Source organism: Athene noctua, chromosome 24, assembly GCF_965140245.1.
Source record: "Athene noctua chromosome 24, bAthNoc1.hap1.1, whole genome shotgun sequence".
Lineage (NCBI taxonomy): Eukaryota > Metazoa > Chordata > Aves > Strigiformes > Strigidae > Athene > Athene noctua.
In genome coordinates this window covers 7,043,119-7,061,285 of record NC_134060.1, presented here as the reverse complement: position 1 = coordinate 7,061,285, position 18,167 = coordinate 7,043,119, and the positions used below count along the sequence as shown (strand labels likewise).

The window sequence follows — 18,167 nt, the reverse complement described above, 5'->3', positions numbered from 1 at the left end:
TGAAAAAACAATGCTGAGTGTGGACTGTGCTCCGATACCCTTGCAAAGAAAAAGACATTTTCTTTAGAGACAACAAACATTGCAATTCCACAGGAGAATGTATGGTTCCTCCAGCTGATGTTCCCATCACAAATCCTGTGTCCAGGGGCACCTGTGCAACCCACCCTGCAGCACAGGGGTTGGAACCTGCCACCAGAGCTCAGCTCAGACAGTAACACAGTTCGGACTAAACACCCCTCTCTCTTCCTCTGCTCCATGCTCAGAGCGTTTCGGAGCCACTGAAGGAACAAAGGGCGGCAGCACATCGTGCTTACGAAAGCACCTCCAGAACACAATTCTGACTGCACAGAAACCCTGGTTTTCATAAGCAGTTTAAGGTCTCTCAGGCTTTGTGATTAATTTATGAAAGCTTCAAGGGGCTTCATGTTCAGAGACAGCAACTCCTTCCTCAACCGCCTGCTGCAGTACAATCTCTGACTGTACGGCTCACGTGCCCAAATATTACAGAAGTTTTGAGCTTTCTTCAATCCCAGCTTGCTGCCACCTTGCCTTTTTATCATATTGTGTCCAATTCTGGACTGCACCTTCCTTATCACTCCAAACTCCTGCTACCACAGACCTGATCCTACTAGACAGATCTCCAGCTCCCCATCCTTTTCCTCCCCCTGAAAACACAGTGCTGCAAGCCCCAGTGCTACCTCCTTGTGCCCACACCAGCTGTGTAAAGGTGAGGTTGCCGTGGGAAGCCACTTCACCAGCCCACTTCTGCAGGCAGCAGAACCCCTGGGCACGTGCCAGGACATCCTGATGGACATACACACCTCTGTACAGACACCAATTCTGTCCAGGCAAACAGGGACACACAAACATCTAAAGAAGAATGAGTAGGGAAACTAAACACTTTGGCAAGCAGCCTCCTCTCACCTGAGGAGCGTGCCCAACCACAGCCATGAGAAAAAAGGTCATTTTTTCACCACTTAGGTTTTCATTCCACTTTTGCCATCCAGACTCGCAGAAGCTGGAGGTTCAGGAATAACAAAGCAGCAGATGGATGGCACTGCAGTGAATGCAGCTCTGTCTCATCCCAGATCCCAAGCTCAAAGTGGAAACAAGTTTGGTGAAGTGTCATAGACTCCATTTGAACCTTGCAGCCACCACAAACCCTGCCACAAGGAGCACTCATTTGGCTGGGAAGAGGGCTGAGATTCCACCTCCCTTGGGGCCATGCTTCCTAAAATCCAGCCAAGTCTCAAACAACTCAAACCACTTAAATCCTGTCGGCAACTGAAATCAGCTGGTGCCTCCATGCTGTGTTATGAACACAGCATCTGTAGAAGAGGTGCCCCCTGCACCACTGTGAAGCACGTGATGATGAAATTCAAGACTTGACTCTCTTTGCCCCTTAGGAAGCTGGTTCCCACGTCCCATATTCCACGTTACTGTCCCAGTCCCATCAACGGTGAGGCATATCTGGTCTTTCCAGATAGGGCTGGCGCTCCCTGCAGCCAGGATCACAGCGGTCACAAGCCAAAGAGAGGAGAAAAAAATGGAACGTTCACCCTGCAGCTCTGTGTGACAGTGGAGAGAGGAGCACACCTTGGGCCCTGCTCCCACTTTCAGTGCTGCCCTTGGAGCTGGGCTTGTGGGTGAAGAGCCACGAGCTGGACAGACTCGTTGCTGAACTTCATCTGCCAAGAGACCACAGGTATTTCTTGCTCACACCCAGGGTCAATGAAGGGTTTGGACCAGCAATCAGCTATTTCCACAAGCCACAATTTATCCATCTGTGAGTCCCAATGACGCTCTCAGTGTCACATACCACAGAAAAGAAATGCTGCCACGAGCAGCTTACACACTGAGAGGAAAGAGGGAATGTGCTCACAGGTGGAGGTGAGACAGTTGTGAGCAGAACAGGGCAGATGCACATGGGCACCGCTGCAGGAAGAGACATACAGCAGCAGTGAATGCTGATGGGCTCTGAAAAAGCTCCTAATGTGCCCTCGCCCATCTCTAGTCCATACAGCAGCATCACGTCCATGGTGGGTACTCTGGATAGTCCTCAGGCCACCCCCTGCGTAAGAAATTCCCCAAACCACTGCAACAACGGCATCATGGCAATTAAAAGAGCAGCTTCTAGACGGATGGGGGTAAGAAGCTGTGGGCTCTTCAACCCTCCTCCCCTCTTCCCCACAGGGCCATGAACAAGCAGAGCTCCTCTTTCCAACATCTGCTTCTGCTGGAGAAAGGAGGACTCTGCTCTAATGGGACCTGAAGTTCTTCCGAGCGGGCACGTGGGCCAATGTGCACAGGGGCAAGGGGACGTCCATGAGGCCCAGCTCACCTCCCCCCCCTGCTCTGAGGCAAATGCTGCTTCCCTAAGTGGGTACAGGTGATTGGGAAAGTAGCGAGAAAAGAGAAAGCACATCCCCCAACGCTCACAGCAACACTTGGGATTGGCAAAAGATGGCCCCCGCTGTGCTCCTCCGGCTCGATGACAAAATGAGTGTATCCATACAAAGTGTGAATATCGCTCAGGCAGTTCATCTCCATCCACAGCCCCCTCCCCTGCTTCCAGCCAGTGTCCCAGGCCATACTTACCCCCCAGCATGCCCCTGTCTGCTGGCAGCGGGGCAAGGATGCAGCGGGAAAGGCAAAGCAGGGAGGAGAAGGGACGAGAGGCATGGGGGGGGGAAGCCTGCAGGCATGAAAGGGCTGCCCAGTGCTGTCCCTGAGGACGGAGTGTACGATTACAAAGGTATGGGAACGGCTGGGCCAGGGAAGCACCCGCCGCGACGCAGGCGAGCAGGAAGGGCAGCGCAGCAGGAGGCTGGACGTGCTCCCCGGGGAAGCCGATTGCTTGGCCCATCTGAACTTCGCCACTGCCCGACCCACTCGGTGCACTCAACCCCTGCCCTGCTGAAATACACCTGCCAGGTCTCCCTTCACCCAGAGGCAGATGCACAGAGCAAGTTTGGGTTTTTTTTTCTTTCTCAGTGGCAGCTGATTGTTAGAAAATAAATAATTTTTTAAAGGCTTTTTCTTTCTTTCCTTTTTTCTAGGAAGCAGCAGCTTTTTGTTTTAAAGCTACAAACTCAGGCATCTACCAACATGATTCATTCATTTGATTCTTAAACCGATTTCACACGCGCAGCATCTGCTGCGTTGCTGTGGACCCGTCGAGGGGGGAAGGCAATCCAGTGCTAAACCCGAGTGACTTGGGTTCAATTCCCACTTCAGTTACACATTTCCTGTGTGAAACTGGGCAAGTCATATCATCTACAGCCCGCGTTAGTCCCCATTTCTAAAACGGGGATACTTCCTTATTTCACAGATGTGTTCTGAGTCATCCACTAATGTCTGTGAGGCCCTTGGATACTACGGGAGAGGGAGAGACCCACAGAGATAAACAGGGATCCGTATAACTAGAAACAGACAGAAAGATCCAGGAGATTGCTCATTAAAAAAGTCTAGGATTGAACGCTGTGCTTATTAACTTTTACTTATACCTCACATGGTTTCAGCAACTTCCCTTCTTACCTTTCCAGGCAGGAAAGGGCACCTGTACCACGGGGCAAGCAAACACAGCAATTCTGCATTTTGACAGCAAGGCACGTGCAAAGGGTTAATCTATTTTCATAACTTAGAGAAGTTTTTCCAGAAAAGCATTTGAGTCGGAACAGAGTAATTATTGCAAAATCTGCATATTTTAGAGCTAAATATTCCCAGAAATATCACCAGCGAAACTAGACGGGGAAAAAAAAGCAACAAGCCTTGTGCAGCCTGGCGAGTATCACCCCCAGAAAGCCAGGGATGGAGCAAGGCTCTCTGCACCACAAACCCAGATATGGCAAAGAGCAGCTGAGAGCTCCCTTCCTCCTGTGCACACTCACCAAACACAGAAGACACGGCAGTTTCATCCTCCCTTAGAGGCCAATACTCAGCTCTGCCCCATCCCGTGCAAACCTGTCGCACAGTTTTAAGGCAGACCCAGCTCTTGCACACAGCCTTGTGTGTGCTGCCTAGACCAGCTCACGGCTGCTCCATCTCCATCAGTAAGTGCAACCGGGATTTGAAGTCAGGCTCCTGCAGACAGGAAGGGCATGTCTATACACCACTCCTATATTCCAGAGGGTTTGTTGGAGTTGTTTTACATTTGTAAGAGAACTAATCCTGTTTGCTTTCAAACAAAACTCAAGAAAACCAAGTTTTCTCAAAATGTTTAAGATGACCCTCTAGAACTATTCAACGTTTGTGAACATGAAGAGGGATTATGTGCATCACCATCACATCTCCAGAGGATTGTAAAAATCTCTGCTGCTTTCACTTCTCACACTCATTGGTGCAAGAAAATCATTAGTAAACTAATATTTTGAAACTACTGCTGCATAATGATTATTTCAAAATGCATCTGAATTGAACACTCTAGACCTGCCAAACCAAGAGTGGGAAGCCAGCTATTGGCAAGATGGTGATTCTTTCCAAGGTAATGTGTCTTGCATACAGCTAAAGCAGTAATTGCCTTTCTCCGATAATATGTTCCCCCTGCTGAGACTTATGGTTAAACTCATGTATTGAGAAACCTTCCAAAATGTTTCTACATAGTTTCAAACCACAGAAGTGGAAAAAAAAAAAAAAAAAGAAAAAAAAAGAAAGAAAGGGACAGCTACGGTTCAGATGGAGTTTATGATTTCTGCTCAATCACATAATTGCAGGGTGAATCAGTGGGGAATGGGGTTTTAGTCAATACCACAGCCCCTGGACTCATGGCCAGCAAGCTTTGTAGAGATCAGCTGAAAATGGTTTCCTTTGACCCTACCCTGGCTTATCAATGAATCTCGCCTCAGAGACTGCCCTGCCTTTCTTCCATGGATGCACACAGCCATGTCTGGACAGCCTTGCTGAGCACAAGAGTCACTGCACACTGCCTGCTCACATCTCCTTGTGCAAAAGCCAACTGGCTGATGGACAGTGGAGGTATAATGCAAAACCCAGGCAGATATAGGGACTGTCCCAGATTATTTTGCTGTGTGAGAAGCAGAGTCTTTCTTCAAGATGCAGCTCACCCTTCTGCAGAGAGCACACGCAAAGCCTAGACACTGAGATGGAGTGACGTCCTTCCATCTCACTGGCCCTCAGGGTCAGAAAATGCATCCTGGCTGGGATAAGAGTAGCCTCAGTTGCTCCAAAGGTAGAGGGTGGAGGTTTGTATCTGCAGCTAGTCTGGAACTGGCTCCTCTCACTGTCTGGTGAACCCCAGGGTTGGGACAGAGCAGAAGGAAGTGCACTAAGGGAAGCTGAACAAAGACAGATGAACCACAATGGAGGTCAGGCTGGCAAAATGCAAAGAAACAGATAACAGGCAAACTTTCAGACATCATACTCAATGCTGTCCAATAGCACGGGGCTCCAGTTTGAAAAGACCTGCAAGCAGCCCCTGGGACGAGAAGGGGTCCCAGACAGACCCGTCGTACCCTTGCAGCCAGGTCGGTCTGCAGACCTGCAGCAAGTCAGATAGGTCATGAAGCTGCCATTTTGCATGTGTAGGAGTCTGGGCTCACTGCACACATCTTACCGGGCCCTATGCAAATACCTATCAGACCCAGAACCCCACCACGCCACGAGAAGAGTGCATCATCTGTATTTGAGACCTAAAATTAATATCACAGTAACACAGCAGTGATTTTAGCATCCAGTGCGAAAAACGGACCCCAAGTCATCTACCAAAATGGAAAAAAGTTTGTGCCAGCACTTTTCATGTTTCATTTTACCCTGCAATAACACACAGCAAGTCCCAGGTCCTGGCTCCTACTCCCACACCTGGACTGTGCTGTCCATAAGGGACCAGTTTGGAACCTCTTCTCTCACTGGCTTCAGGAGAACAATTAATGGAGTAAGGGGTTAACCAGCAGGCAAGCCTGCAGCTATGCAAATTAGATGGTCAGTTAATCACTATGCAAAACAGTACTTGAATGACAGAAAAGAGGCAGCAGCAGCAAGGAAGTCATGACTGTGTGTAATGAGATTAATTCCCATTCCTTGCAGAGTATTCTCTAGTGTTTTATACACACAGATTTTACCACCCATGATTTAGACCCCACACTAGACTACATAACTCCTATATGGTTTTGCTTCATAAGGACACAGAGAAAGCTCTGTAAAAAGCTTGCACCTGTGCTCTTTTCAGATTGGAGCTAGTAATAACTCGTTTAGCCTTCCACAGCTCTCCACAGCAGGGGTAACACCAGGCACAAGCCTGCACGTCCCTGCTTCTTGCATGATGCTCACCAGCTGAATTAATATAATTTCCTTTCCAGTTTATTTTGCATTTCATGGTCTTCCTGAGAGTAGTATTCCCCTCAGGCTTCACTAAATAAAAAAGACTGGAAAAAATAAAAAAAACCAACCCCCAAAAAAACAAGTGTCATGGGCTTGTTAGCTGTATTGTTTAACTTAGCCTCTGGTTTTCTGATGGTTACTGCAGGAGTTGAGGCTCTTCCACAACAAGGAAAATGAGGAATTTTGGTGTATTTCATAAATATAAGAGAGGGCTACTTGTGGCTGATTGCAGAAGTGACCAGAAACGAAGGACTGACAGGAGGTTCAGGCAGTGAGGCGCTGCCGTGACCAAGTGCAAGCATGGGCTACCCCATGGAGAACTCATCCTCCTGCCATGGCCCAGAGGAGCTCGCCCTAAGGATGTACTTGCAAGACACAGATGGGTCAGTGATGTTGCCTGCAGGGCACAGCAGGTTTGTAGGACTGAACAAAACCAAAGGAGGAATTTGAAGACAATGAAAACAATAAAAAGAAACTTTTAACATGCAAATTTAATCTCTGCTCCTTGATAATTTTACTCTTCGAGCTATTGTCTCATTAACAATAAAGCAGAAGCAATTAAGCAAAATGCAATAAAACTTAAGCAAAATAAAATTATACAATAATGTTGAAGTCTGTTTTAACCTCACTAAAATGACAAAGTGATATTTCAAGCTGACATCACAAAAAACTTCCAGTTTGCTTTGAATACAGAAGTGAGGAAAAGAAATGCTACGGAAAATATCTCAATACAAACAACATCACTCACTGGGAGTAGAGGGCACCGGTGGCTGCAAGCTGCATTATCATTTATCCCTGTGCAGAATTACAGTCCAAGCCCTGCAGAATTACAGTCCAAGCCCACAATAAGGCTCCCTCTCTTCATGCAGGCATAGCAAAACAGGGCAATGAAGCATCCGCTCCTGAACGCATTTGCACCTTTGTGTATATCGACATACACATCAAACTATGCAACAACACCCAATGCTCAATCAATTCATTGCTTTAATTGACAAAACAGAAACAACCGCTAAGGTTTTACCAGCTTTGGTTTGCCACCTTTTTGATGTCAGCACATGCACACACCCAAACCAACACCCTTTTCTCTAGTGCCTTAGGTTTTTTTCCTGATGAATTCATTCATGCAAGATGACAGAGGAGTTTCAGTTTTCTGCTCTTAAGATACACATTAGATATGAAAAAACAGATATTCTTTTAGCAACATGCTCATGAGATGCCAGAATTGGGCTGCAAACAGGGTCTGGTAACTGCAGTGGCCCCCAGCCTGCTGGGTGAGCAGCTCAGAGGTGGCAAACAGAAACCCTGATCTAAGACCTGAAGTCAAGGCCACGGTCTGCCTCGTGATCCAGCCACCTCCACCCACCCTCACCCCACACACATTTCCAAGGCCCTGTGGACAGCAGGGCATCCTCGTGCTGGTTTCTGTAATTCACTGCTGTTAGCAGATGAAGATGCTCTGACAGCTGCTACTGGCTGACACATGAAAAACAAAGCAGAAACCAGTCAAGCTGGGAGCAGGAGCAGCTCCTGCCCGAGCCAAGGCTCCGCTGCTGGCAGATGCAGCATCTTGCATCCTGTCTGGATGGCACAGAGGGGGACCTCTGCCATAATTCACCGATGGGTGGCAGGTTCATTTCTGTAATATATTACTGACAGCCCAACTCTGGTATTCATACTTTGTTTTGGCTAGCCTATACGCAGTTACTTTTTTTTTTTTTCCCTGTTAATGTTTTCTGGTTTATACTTTAAAAAAAAAAAAACAAAACCCAACACATTAAATATCTATGGGTTTTTGTCATCTCCCTCTATGAGAGAACAAAGTAAATCTACAGGGTTTTAGCAAACTCTTGGGATGTGCTAAGGGCTTCATCCTTCCAGAGTTTAAATGCCAGCCACTGGTAAAGGTGAGAAGCGTTTGAAAGGAAGCCAGGAAAATCTGGAGTATCACATTCAACATGTACAATACTGAAATAAGCCAAAAGCACGCAGGCCACAACCTCCAGAGCTCCTCACTGAGGCGACTGACTGGCCTGCTCACCACAGCATTCCCCCGCAGCTTCAGCAAAACTAACACAGGCTCAGCAGAAAGTTTCCACAGAAAACAGAAAAAGCTTTGCCCTCTCAGCTTGCTGATATTTTTTCTCCCCCTTCAAGCAAAGAAGAGAGGGATCAAGGCTGATGAAGTACCCCTGTCATGAGGCTTGGCATTGCTCTGGTTTTAGAAAACACAGTGCTGACACAGGAGCAAAGCTGAGGAGTTTGCTGCTGAATCAAGCCCGCAGCCCTGCCTTGCTAAACCAGACCCAGGGAGCTGTGAGCGCAGAAGGGAGGAGACAGGAAGAAAGCACAGATCGTATGTGAAGGGAGCAGAAAAAAGCCACTTTTGCCCAGTAAACTTCAATAACAAGGCATGTAGGAATGAACCTATCTGTACTTAATTCTAGCCTCTTCCCCTCAGAAAAACCCAAAGGACAAACCCACCATAAAATAGTGTAAATGCACAACCACACTGTGCACCCGCTGCACATCCCTGGTGATGGGAAGCAGAGAGCAGCGGGCATCCTTCCCTGCCTGCCCAGCTTCAGCAAAGGTTGTGTGCTGCTGCCTCCAGCAAAAGGACTGAGTTCTGATCTGGTGAGCAGGAGCCAGCAGAGCCAAAGGATCCACGTTCTGCGTTGCAGGGTCTTGCTGTCGCTTTCGTAACCCCAGAGTTAGGAGCTCTGTCGGAGCAGACCCATTTCTCACCCCATCCAGAAGTCATGCTACTCTCATGCTACCCAGGGTGAGTTACTTGGGTCTGCGTAACTGCAGTTTGTCCACAGGCTCCGAGCCAGGAAAAAAAAAACAAAACAGCTTTCTTCTTCTCCACGCAGCAAAAAGCAAGATTATATTTTTTGCCTCACTTCCCCAGATCAGGGCACGCCAGGTGGGTGGGTGGGTAATCCCTGCTGCTGCGAAGAAACGTTTGCATCACTTCAGGTCACGACCTCACCAGATCTCACTGGCTACATCAGGATCTGAAAGACGTTGGTATTTTGCTAGAAGGTCTGCAGGGAAATCCAGGGCAAGACTCAGCAGACGGCTGCCCTACCCACAAGGAGCAGCTACATCAGTGCCCCCAGGCTGGGAGGTTGATGGAAGTTTGTGACTGAAATCCGAGGACCGATCATTAAAGAGCCTATAAGCCTTCCTGGGCAACCACAGCCTGAAATTCCCACAGTCTGTTGGACAGAAGGGTTTGGTTTTTTTTTTTTCCCCTTGCTGCCCTGCAATACTGTGCAAGGTTCTCGCCCAGCTGCCATCCCCCCATGCACAGTATTGCAGCATCAGAAGCGATGCAGAGTTAACCAAGCTCCTAAGTGCTCCAATATCCAGTAAGGATAGAAGATACTTGAGAAATACAAATACATTATTAATTCTCTGAATTAGGATGATGCAAAAGCAGGACGTTGATGGCAGAATTACTGCATCTGTCCACAGCCCCTGACAAGAAAAAAAATAAATCAGTAGAGAGCTCTTCTAGTGTGTTACTTTCTGGACACAGCTGTACGATGCCAGTCTGTATCTTATTTAACCAAACACAAAGAAGAGATGCTGAAAGATTTCTGTTAAGTGACAGTGGAAAAAAAAAAAAAAACCAACCCTGGAATCTCAGTGGAAATAATTCAACAAGAAAACTTCCCCCACCGATTCAGGACCAAAGACAATGGGGTTTTTCCTATCCTCAATGAAAAGAAAGCCAGAAAGATAAGAAAATGGTCCTTTTATTCCCTAATGGCAAAAACAGAGCTTCTGATCCTATCACCAGGCTGGCAACCTCCTATTTACAGAAAGAGTCTTGACTCATTAGGAGCATACATTGAAATTCATTTATATTTTGTCACATAACAGAAATGGTAAAAAAAATAAAAAATAAAAAATTCATATTACACACACTGAGCAAGTGCCTGCCTGTCCCCAAGGCCACCCTCATCTTGAAAACTTCCTTGATAAAGACTTTGCTGTGTTTTCGTTATGTGGCAGGAGAATTGGTAGAAGAGTCAGTTTAATTAACACAACTTTTCTCAAGACGACTACTTTCTCAGACAACACAGAGCAGCTGAAGCGCCACGGACTGGCAGCTGGGTAGATGGAAGCAGATCTACCAACAAACTCGGAGCCAGCTGTGAGAGACAGTGCAGGTCGTTCAATTCCTCCTCCCCAGCAACGCGCCTCAAACCTCACTTCAAAAGGAGAATATATGTGCTCAGATGTCTGTGCACGCACATGTACACGTACATTAGTGATTCCAAATGACAAGCTGCACAGCTCTTTGCAAACAGCTACGAAGGGGGTCACGTCACCATTGGAAGACCCTGGTGTTCCCTCACACCAACAGCGTGGAGATTCAGAGGGAAACGTCACGTTGAAGAGTTCTCATGCTGCCAGTAAAGGCCAAGCCAAGTCACAAAAAGCACAAATAATTTTAAATAAAGATATACATTTGTTTAACAGGAAAGAAAGACAGAAAAAACATGACTGAGTTTGGAGGGAATGTTGTTAGCTTTGTAGGAAGAAAAGAATCAAGTCTGGACAGTGTTTGCTTCCTTGTCATCACAAGCTCTACAAAAGTCCCTTGTATGCACATGTAAAAATACACCTTATGCCAGTGAAACGAAGCAGCATTTAATGAGAACCAGAATGTGTTTTGGTTAATTTCCAGGTGATTGGCCTCTTATTAACAGATACTTCTTGTAGATGAATGCAAATATTTATGTAGGGTCCCCATCATCCGTGTGTCCACCTATTCCTGTTTTTCCCCTCATAAACCTGTTCCTCAGGAATCCACAGCACCAGCACTCACTGGGGGAACAAGAGAAAACCTAGAGCAGGATTTTCCACGTCTTCACCAGCCCAGACAGGATCTCCTCCGCACCGGAGAGTCTCCAGTCTTTTAGATCTGACTGGATTAAACTACCAATGCAAAATTCCCCATCCCCAACTCCTACACAGGGATGCAACTAGAGCAGATATTCGCTCTAGCATCTGCTGCTTCCAACGGACTGTTGTGGCTCTACTGGAAAGCTGAGGTACCTTTGGATGGGGGAAGCTACTCTCCACTTTGGTGAGACAAATTTACTGAGCATATAGCAATGCAGCAGGACAAAGAAAAATTCTTTACCAAAATGAAGACCTGGTGACTTCTGCCTCTGCCTGGGATATAACAGGCATTCCTAGTTTTAAAAGTCAATTTAAAAACCAAGAAGCCTGGTGCTACCTTGTCCTTTCCTTGCTCTTAGTCTCCAGGCTGCTCCAGACAATTCCACTTCCTTACATTTTCCTTCCCTTCATGGATGAAAAAGTTTGAGAACGACAAACAGAAACACACCTTAGGCTGCAGACCTGGAGTACAAAGCTGTATGAGCCCACCACGACATCTAGTCTGACAGCGGTAGGTCATGCATGGACTTGGAGCGAAGGACAAGCAGAAGGATCCATCCCAGAACAATCTGCTCTATGACACTTCCAGCCTCGTCCCACCCGAACCAACTGTGCAAAACCACCCGAACCTCACAGCATGGGGACGGCCTTGGTGATGTTCATCTGGGGCCACCTGAATACCTCAAAGGAAGAGCTAACGTATGAGATTTCTCTTTGCTACATCCACCCGTTCACTTTTTAAGGCAGTTACTTAGACAACATGGTATTCACGAGGAACAACTCAATTTCTATGACTTTTATTAGTATTTAATTGGCCACTGAAATCTGCCCAGTGAACGTACCTGCAGACGGAGCTGGTGAATTGAGAGTCACCATTTTTGTCAAAAGCAGATGGGAAGTTACAGAACTTACGCAAATCAAAGGGAAACGGATCTTATGTATGGTCTAATCTTCTGGCAGTATTTCAGCAGAAACTGTATATGCTGCTATCATATCCACAGACGGAATAAATTATCCTAACATATCAAAGCCATAAGCAAAATGACATCTTAATGTAGATCAGGAGAACAAGACCACTTCAGTGACACAAAGCTCCAGTTGCTAATCCTGACGGACTTATAGAATTTGCTTCTAATAGCTAATGAATTACGAATCAGCCAATTATGTGTACATTTATTATTATGCTTCTAATGAAATAAAGTGTGAGCTTCTGTTTAATTAGAAATGAGCTCGCACTGGTGACCAGAGACACCTTTCAGCACTTCCCAACTGAGCTCATCAGGGCTTTGAGTTGGAATGGCATTAAGTAAATGATATGAAGTCAAATATTACAGATTTCAAGGCAAATAAATATTTTTCAAAGACCGGTCCACATCTCTAGCAAAGAAGGTGGATATATTTGTGTGCATAGTCATCCAGGAAATCTGAGATCATATTCCTTCTGCTTAGCACAGGACTCAACAGAAACTAGTTCGGCTTCAAAACATTTATTTGGTGGTATTTTTAAAAGAATTTAAATATCTTTGGGAAGAAAAAATGGACAGAGAATTTCAGTAACACTTCCAACCTCATTTTTTTTCTTTAGAAGCAGGTTACCTTTTTCTAAGAAATTAAAATAACAGATCTTAAACCTGCACAGAACCTAGATCCAGAAAATACTCATGTGCGTCAGCTACTGATCCAAAAAGCCTCCTGTTTTGCAAAGCTTCAGGAGGAAGAACATTTCAAAAAACCTCACATAAGATGAAATCTCTTAACTGATTAAACAGCAAAGAGATCACAAAAAACCCTCTATTTCAACGCAAGCAATAAATTCTTTGGTTAAAGATCACAACTAGCAACATATCTGAACTTGAGATTAAGTGGCTACTTTAAAAAAAAAAAACCACAACAATACTTAAACCCATCAAGTCGACATCTGTTGGCAAAATGGTTCTTCAGCCAGCATTCATCTCTCCTTCTGCCTAGCAGCATGAGAAAAATAAGAGAAGTTTAAGAGAGTACTGACACCCCAATTTTTGTCCAGATGCTTTGGTTAGATCTAGTAATGCTCATGCCTGGATTCGCAATAGGCTCTCCTGACATATCCCAGGGTAGCAACAGTTTTTTGCAAAGTACCATCTACAAAGCACAGCACCAAACCTCTAACCAGCAACTCTTTATCTGAAGGGCTACTGAAAACGATCCATGACTACCTCCACCTTAACATAAAGACCACTTCGATTACTGCATAGCAAGCTATTTTTGCTGGGTTCACAGACAGACAACTACTTGTTAAAACTACCCTGTACAGAAGCACCAAGTGTTGTAACAAGACTTCAGCCTCTGCCTTCCCCTCAATGTACAAAACAATGTTTGTAGACCAGGCAAGTCTGAAATTGCCTCCAGCCTCTTTAGGAAAGGTTAAAAAAATATATATTAAAAAAATATATCTATTAAGGGGCCAGCATTCCTGCTTTATGCCTGAGCATTAGCGGGCAAAAAAAAAAAAAAAAAGGAATAGCTACAGGCCTTGACAGGAATGAAGCAGACCTTCATTTACTGGTGTAGGTCTGTTTTATGGCTTCTGTCTCTGCAGACACTGCTCTCTGGCTTTAGGCAGCAGAGAGCAGGCTGTCTTTTGTCTGCTCAGCAGCTGAACAGGACAGTTATGTCAGTACAAGTATAAAACAGTAGGGGACAGGTTCAAAAAAAGGTGTTGGACGAGGTTTCTGCGTGCCTCTGAACAGACGGCTCCAGTCACATCTTGTTAAGGAGGGGAACTCGGAGATATCTCGTTAAAGTAACGAACAATGAGGCCAGGTCTGGAAGGAAGAGTTCACGTCTTTAAATAGACCAATTGACACAGTCAGAAACACCCAGATGAGATTTCAGCCACACCAGCCCTGTTGCAGGTCAATAACGCTACAACTTTTGCAAGAGCAAGTCACTGAAATAAATGAGCGTTGAGCCGCCGTGTTGGGAAAATGAGGTGCAGCAGGAGAAAAGTCCCCTGCGGCATGGTGTAAAAGGGCAGGTAGCTACTAGATCTGCTTTCTCTGCCACTCGCCCCTCGCTCGGTGAGTCGGGCTGCAAGCTCAGTCAGTGTCTGCACGTTTCCTTTGGGTTGCAGCCGCCGGCCCTGGGCGCACGGGGTGTGCCCCGCAGCAGGGGCAGGATGTGGTCCCACGCCTCCTCCGCGCGCTGCCTCGCCAGTGCACAACATGCAGCACCCCAGTCACAGCCCAGCACCCCCAGGGCTTGGAAACCCTGCAGACAAACACAGCGTGAAGGTTGCTTAGATTTCCCCCCAACTCCTCTACCACCTGGGTAGCTGGCCCCAAGCCACCCAGGAGTTTCAGTCCTCCACCTCCATGCCGTAGGGTCCTGCCGAGCATCGCTGTGCAACGCCTACAACAAGCTTGCTGCATGGCCCATGGCTCCTCCATCCTGCAGGGCTGCAGACCAGAAGGTGGAGCTGCAAGAATGGTGCAGACTCAACCGCCTAACCTGAGCTGGGGTGGAAGATGCTGAATCATCCTTCGGGCTTCAGACAGCCCCATCGCCTACCAGACCTGCTCACCCAAACCCAGCAGGGTCCAAAGCTGAAAGAACCCAAGCCTTCTGGGTAGAAGCCCTCTTCTGAGGAACCTGAAATTACAACCTTGGTTTTCTGCTTTGCAAAATTTTCCTCTTTGAGTCTTTTGCATTCATTCATGAACGATAGGATTGTGGGGGAGGAGAGCTGTAAATATGGGCCAGCTCTGGTTGCAGAGAGAGGATGCTTGGGTAGACAAGTAGCAATCTGACCATCTACCCAAAACGAAAGAAAAGAAACATGCCACAAAAGTATGTGCCATTCTTGCAACCAAATCTGGAGTTTAAGAGAAGGGTCCCGGAAATAAAATAAAAAAAATTATCACCCCAAAAAAAAGGGAAGTTCAAGCCTGGATGCAAAAGTGTTAAATTCAAAATACATGAACTGCATGATAATTACAAAATAGCCTGTTTGTTTTCACAGTGAGCTTCTGCGCAGCTCACAAACCAAATACTATGACCTGCAGGGGCTCCACAGGCTATTCTGTGGCACCAAGTCCTAATAGCAATGAACTGGTGTGCAGTTAGCCCAGCATTTGTTTTGGGAATTCCTATTCTTAGCCCTGCAAACAACATTCATGCCCACATTTACAGGGCACTACAGATAAAGAATTTCAGGAAAACAATTATACTGTAATTAAGGCCCTTGATTTTTTGAAATAAGCATTCCCAGGATTAAAAGGTTAATTTTTCAAAATGGGATGTCGCCATCTCACAGTCTTCAGAGATCCTCAAATACAAAGACCAGAAAACAGCAGGATAAGTGATAAAGCCTGACCTCCTGCTAAACACAGCCTGCAGAACCTCTCCCATGTTTCTGTATCAAGCTCACTGCTTGTCCTTGAGCTTCAATATCTCTTATGAAAATAGAAAATAGCCTTGATTTAAAGACTACAAATACTGGTAGAAGAAGTGATCGATTTCTTCTCTGCTAAGATTCTGTTCCTTTTTTCTAGGTTTACTTTGTCTAGCTTCATTGCCCAAACCCTGCATCTATAAAATTAAATACCAGATTTTTTGTTGTTGTTGTTTTTGCTCTTCGAGGAGAAATACCCTGATTATCACAAGCCAAGAACAGATCTTTGTGGGCCATGCCTAAAACCAGCCATATATGTTGTAATTCCCCACCTACAATTACTACTTCAGTTCTATTTGGGGTAGGAGAAGTATATTTTAAATTTTAGACCTTACACACACGAAAACATAGAGAATTCTTGGAAACATGCTTCTTTTCAATCAGCCTTCTATACATCTTACCCAAACTTTCTGGCTGCAACTGGTTTTGCAGTCTGCAGAGGCTGACTGTGACACTGCAACAGCTTTTGATGTGCAGCAATGGTCAGGAGCCAGAAACCATCATAATTTTCACTGGTCATGGAGACCCTACAGTATTGAAGGTCAAAGGGGAAAAAAAAAAAAAAAAAAAAGAAAAAAAAGATATTTCTATTCTTTGCTAACCAGTTGACATTCCAGGACCCACATCCAGCTATCCACCAGTGGCAATATTCATATTAATTTTTATGTAGCACCAAGATTTTTAAAATGTTATTCTTAAATAGTGCAAACAAGAAAAAAAAACTTTTTTTTTTTTTTCCTTAGCAACTGCAGGGCTTAATAATCACAGAGTGCACAGTACTCGAGACTCGAAGCTCAATGCAACGCAACCACCAGCCCCTGCAGTTTCCCTATTAGCTCCCCAGTGCATGGTGTGAGGACTGGGTACGCTGGCTGTTGTTTTTAAAGCTATGTTCCAGTTACTTAAAGCAACAATAAATCTGCAAGGCTATTATAGCAATTTAAAAAGTAAACCTAACAGGGAAGCAAATTTGGTAGCTGTTCCATCTGGCTGGCAGATTGAACGAAGCTGAGCTGCACTCACTATTTTAGGAGGGACTCGGAGCAAGGTCAGGCATTAATACCAGCTCTGGAGCCGCTTCCCCCAGCAGCATGGAGGAACTGGTTTACTAGAAGACTGTATAAATATTTTGCTGAGCTGCAAAAGGAAGAAGCTTCCCCGGCCCGGGGCTGACATGTGTCTTCATGAGTTCCCAGGCACAATGCTCAATGAATGCTCTTGTAGGAACGGGTGTTTATTTCACATTGCAAAGCGGTTGCCAGAACACACAATCACGGGTCTTACCCAGCCCTGCTGGCTGCCACCGAGAAACTCCCCTCCGAAGGAGAATGAGACAATTCTGTCGGGATTAACTCTTCAGCAGCAGCAGCGGGACTTTCCCCTGTCCGTGCCCTGCTTCGAGAGCTGACCGAGCAGCACTGGGGGCACAAACATTACCACTGACAGCCCCCCCATCCCAGTGAGCTGATTAAAACTCTTAATTCCAGCACAGACAGGTGAGATTGCGGCTCTTCCCACTTCTTCACTGGTTTCGTTATCTCGCCCGCTCACCAGCTTCGATGCTCTGCAGGTGATTCCGTTCCCTCCACCACAAGGTGACGCGAGGAACAGGTTTATCTGAAAGGGCTGCACTGTGGTCCTGGGCAGAGCCAATCAAGAGGGGTTGAAGGGCTTTTATTTCCCTGGGGTGTTTCATTTTCACTCTGATTGTCATTTTCTTAATGAAGACAAATGAAGGAAACACCAGGTTAAAAGCCTGTATCCTTGCAAGTAAAAACCGTCTGCTTAGGCTCTGCAAAAGTCCTGCCTTGCACACTTTTGCCTTGATAACAATTCTGATTTTCTTTGGTTTTGCACTGGGGTTACTGCTGTCTTTGAAGCAGCCACCCCTGAAACACACAGTAAATAAGATCAGAATTAGGCCTAATTTGACCCTCTGCTCCTACCCCTACTGTCACTTCGAAACTTAACACATTTATTGAGTAGCATGTTTTATCCCAGGCTCCCAAGTCTAACACCAGCAAATCACAGACAACTTCACAAAAATAGAAATGCATCATTCCTGTATTAGAGCTGAAACACAGGATCCTGGAGAAGTGTTGCATGACAAGCCGGTATTAGAGCTGAGCCCCGATGTCCTGATTTGCCTTGTTTTATCATGACAAGCTTCTCCTTTTCCATTCTAAAGAACTGCACTGTAAGCAAGCAATGATATTTTCCTCCCATATCCCACGCAGCAATCTTTCCCTTGAACTGTGTGGTGGAGTCTCATCACTCCTTCTTCCAGGAGGACAAAGGGATCACCATCTCCTTCACTGCAGTGTGCTGCAGGTCAATGCCAGCACAGAAAGCTCTAGGAAGCAAGAGGTCTTGAGGGTGCTGTCAAGCTCTGAAAGACATATTGGATATGAGGAGAGGAGGTGGAGGATTACAGACTAGCACCCAATCCTCTGACACCGCGAGGGCTTTGACCTCAAAG

General features: G+C 46.0%; 1 protein-coding gene across 12 annotated transcripts in view; it reads right to left on the bottom strand.

The window, feature by feature from the left end:
• Positions 1-18,167, bottom strand: part of HIVEP3 (HIVEP zinc finger 3) — a 265,717-nt gene that overhangs the window by 71,435 nt on the left and 176,115 nt on the right. The window lies entirely within an intron of this gene.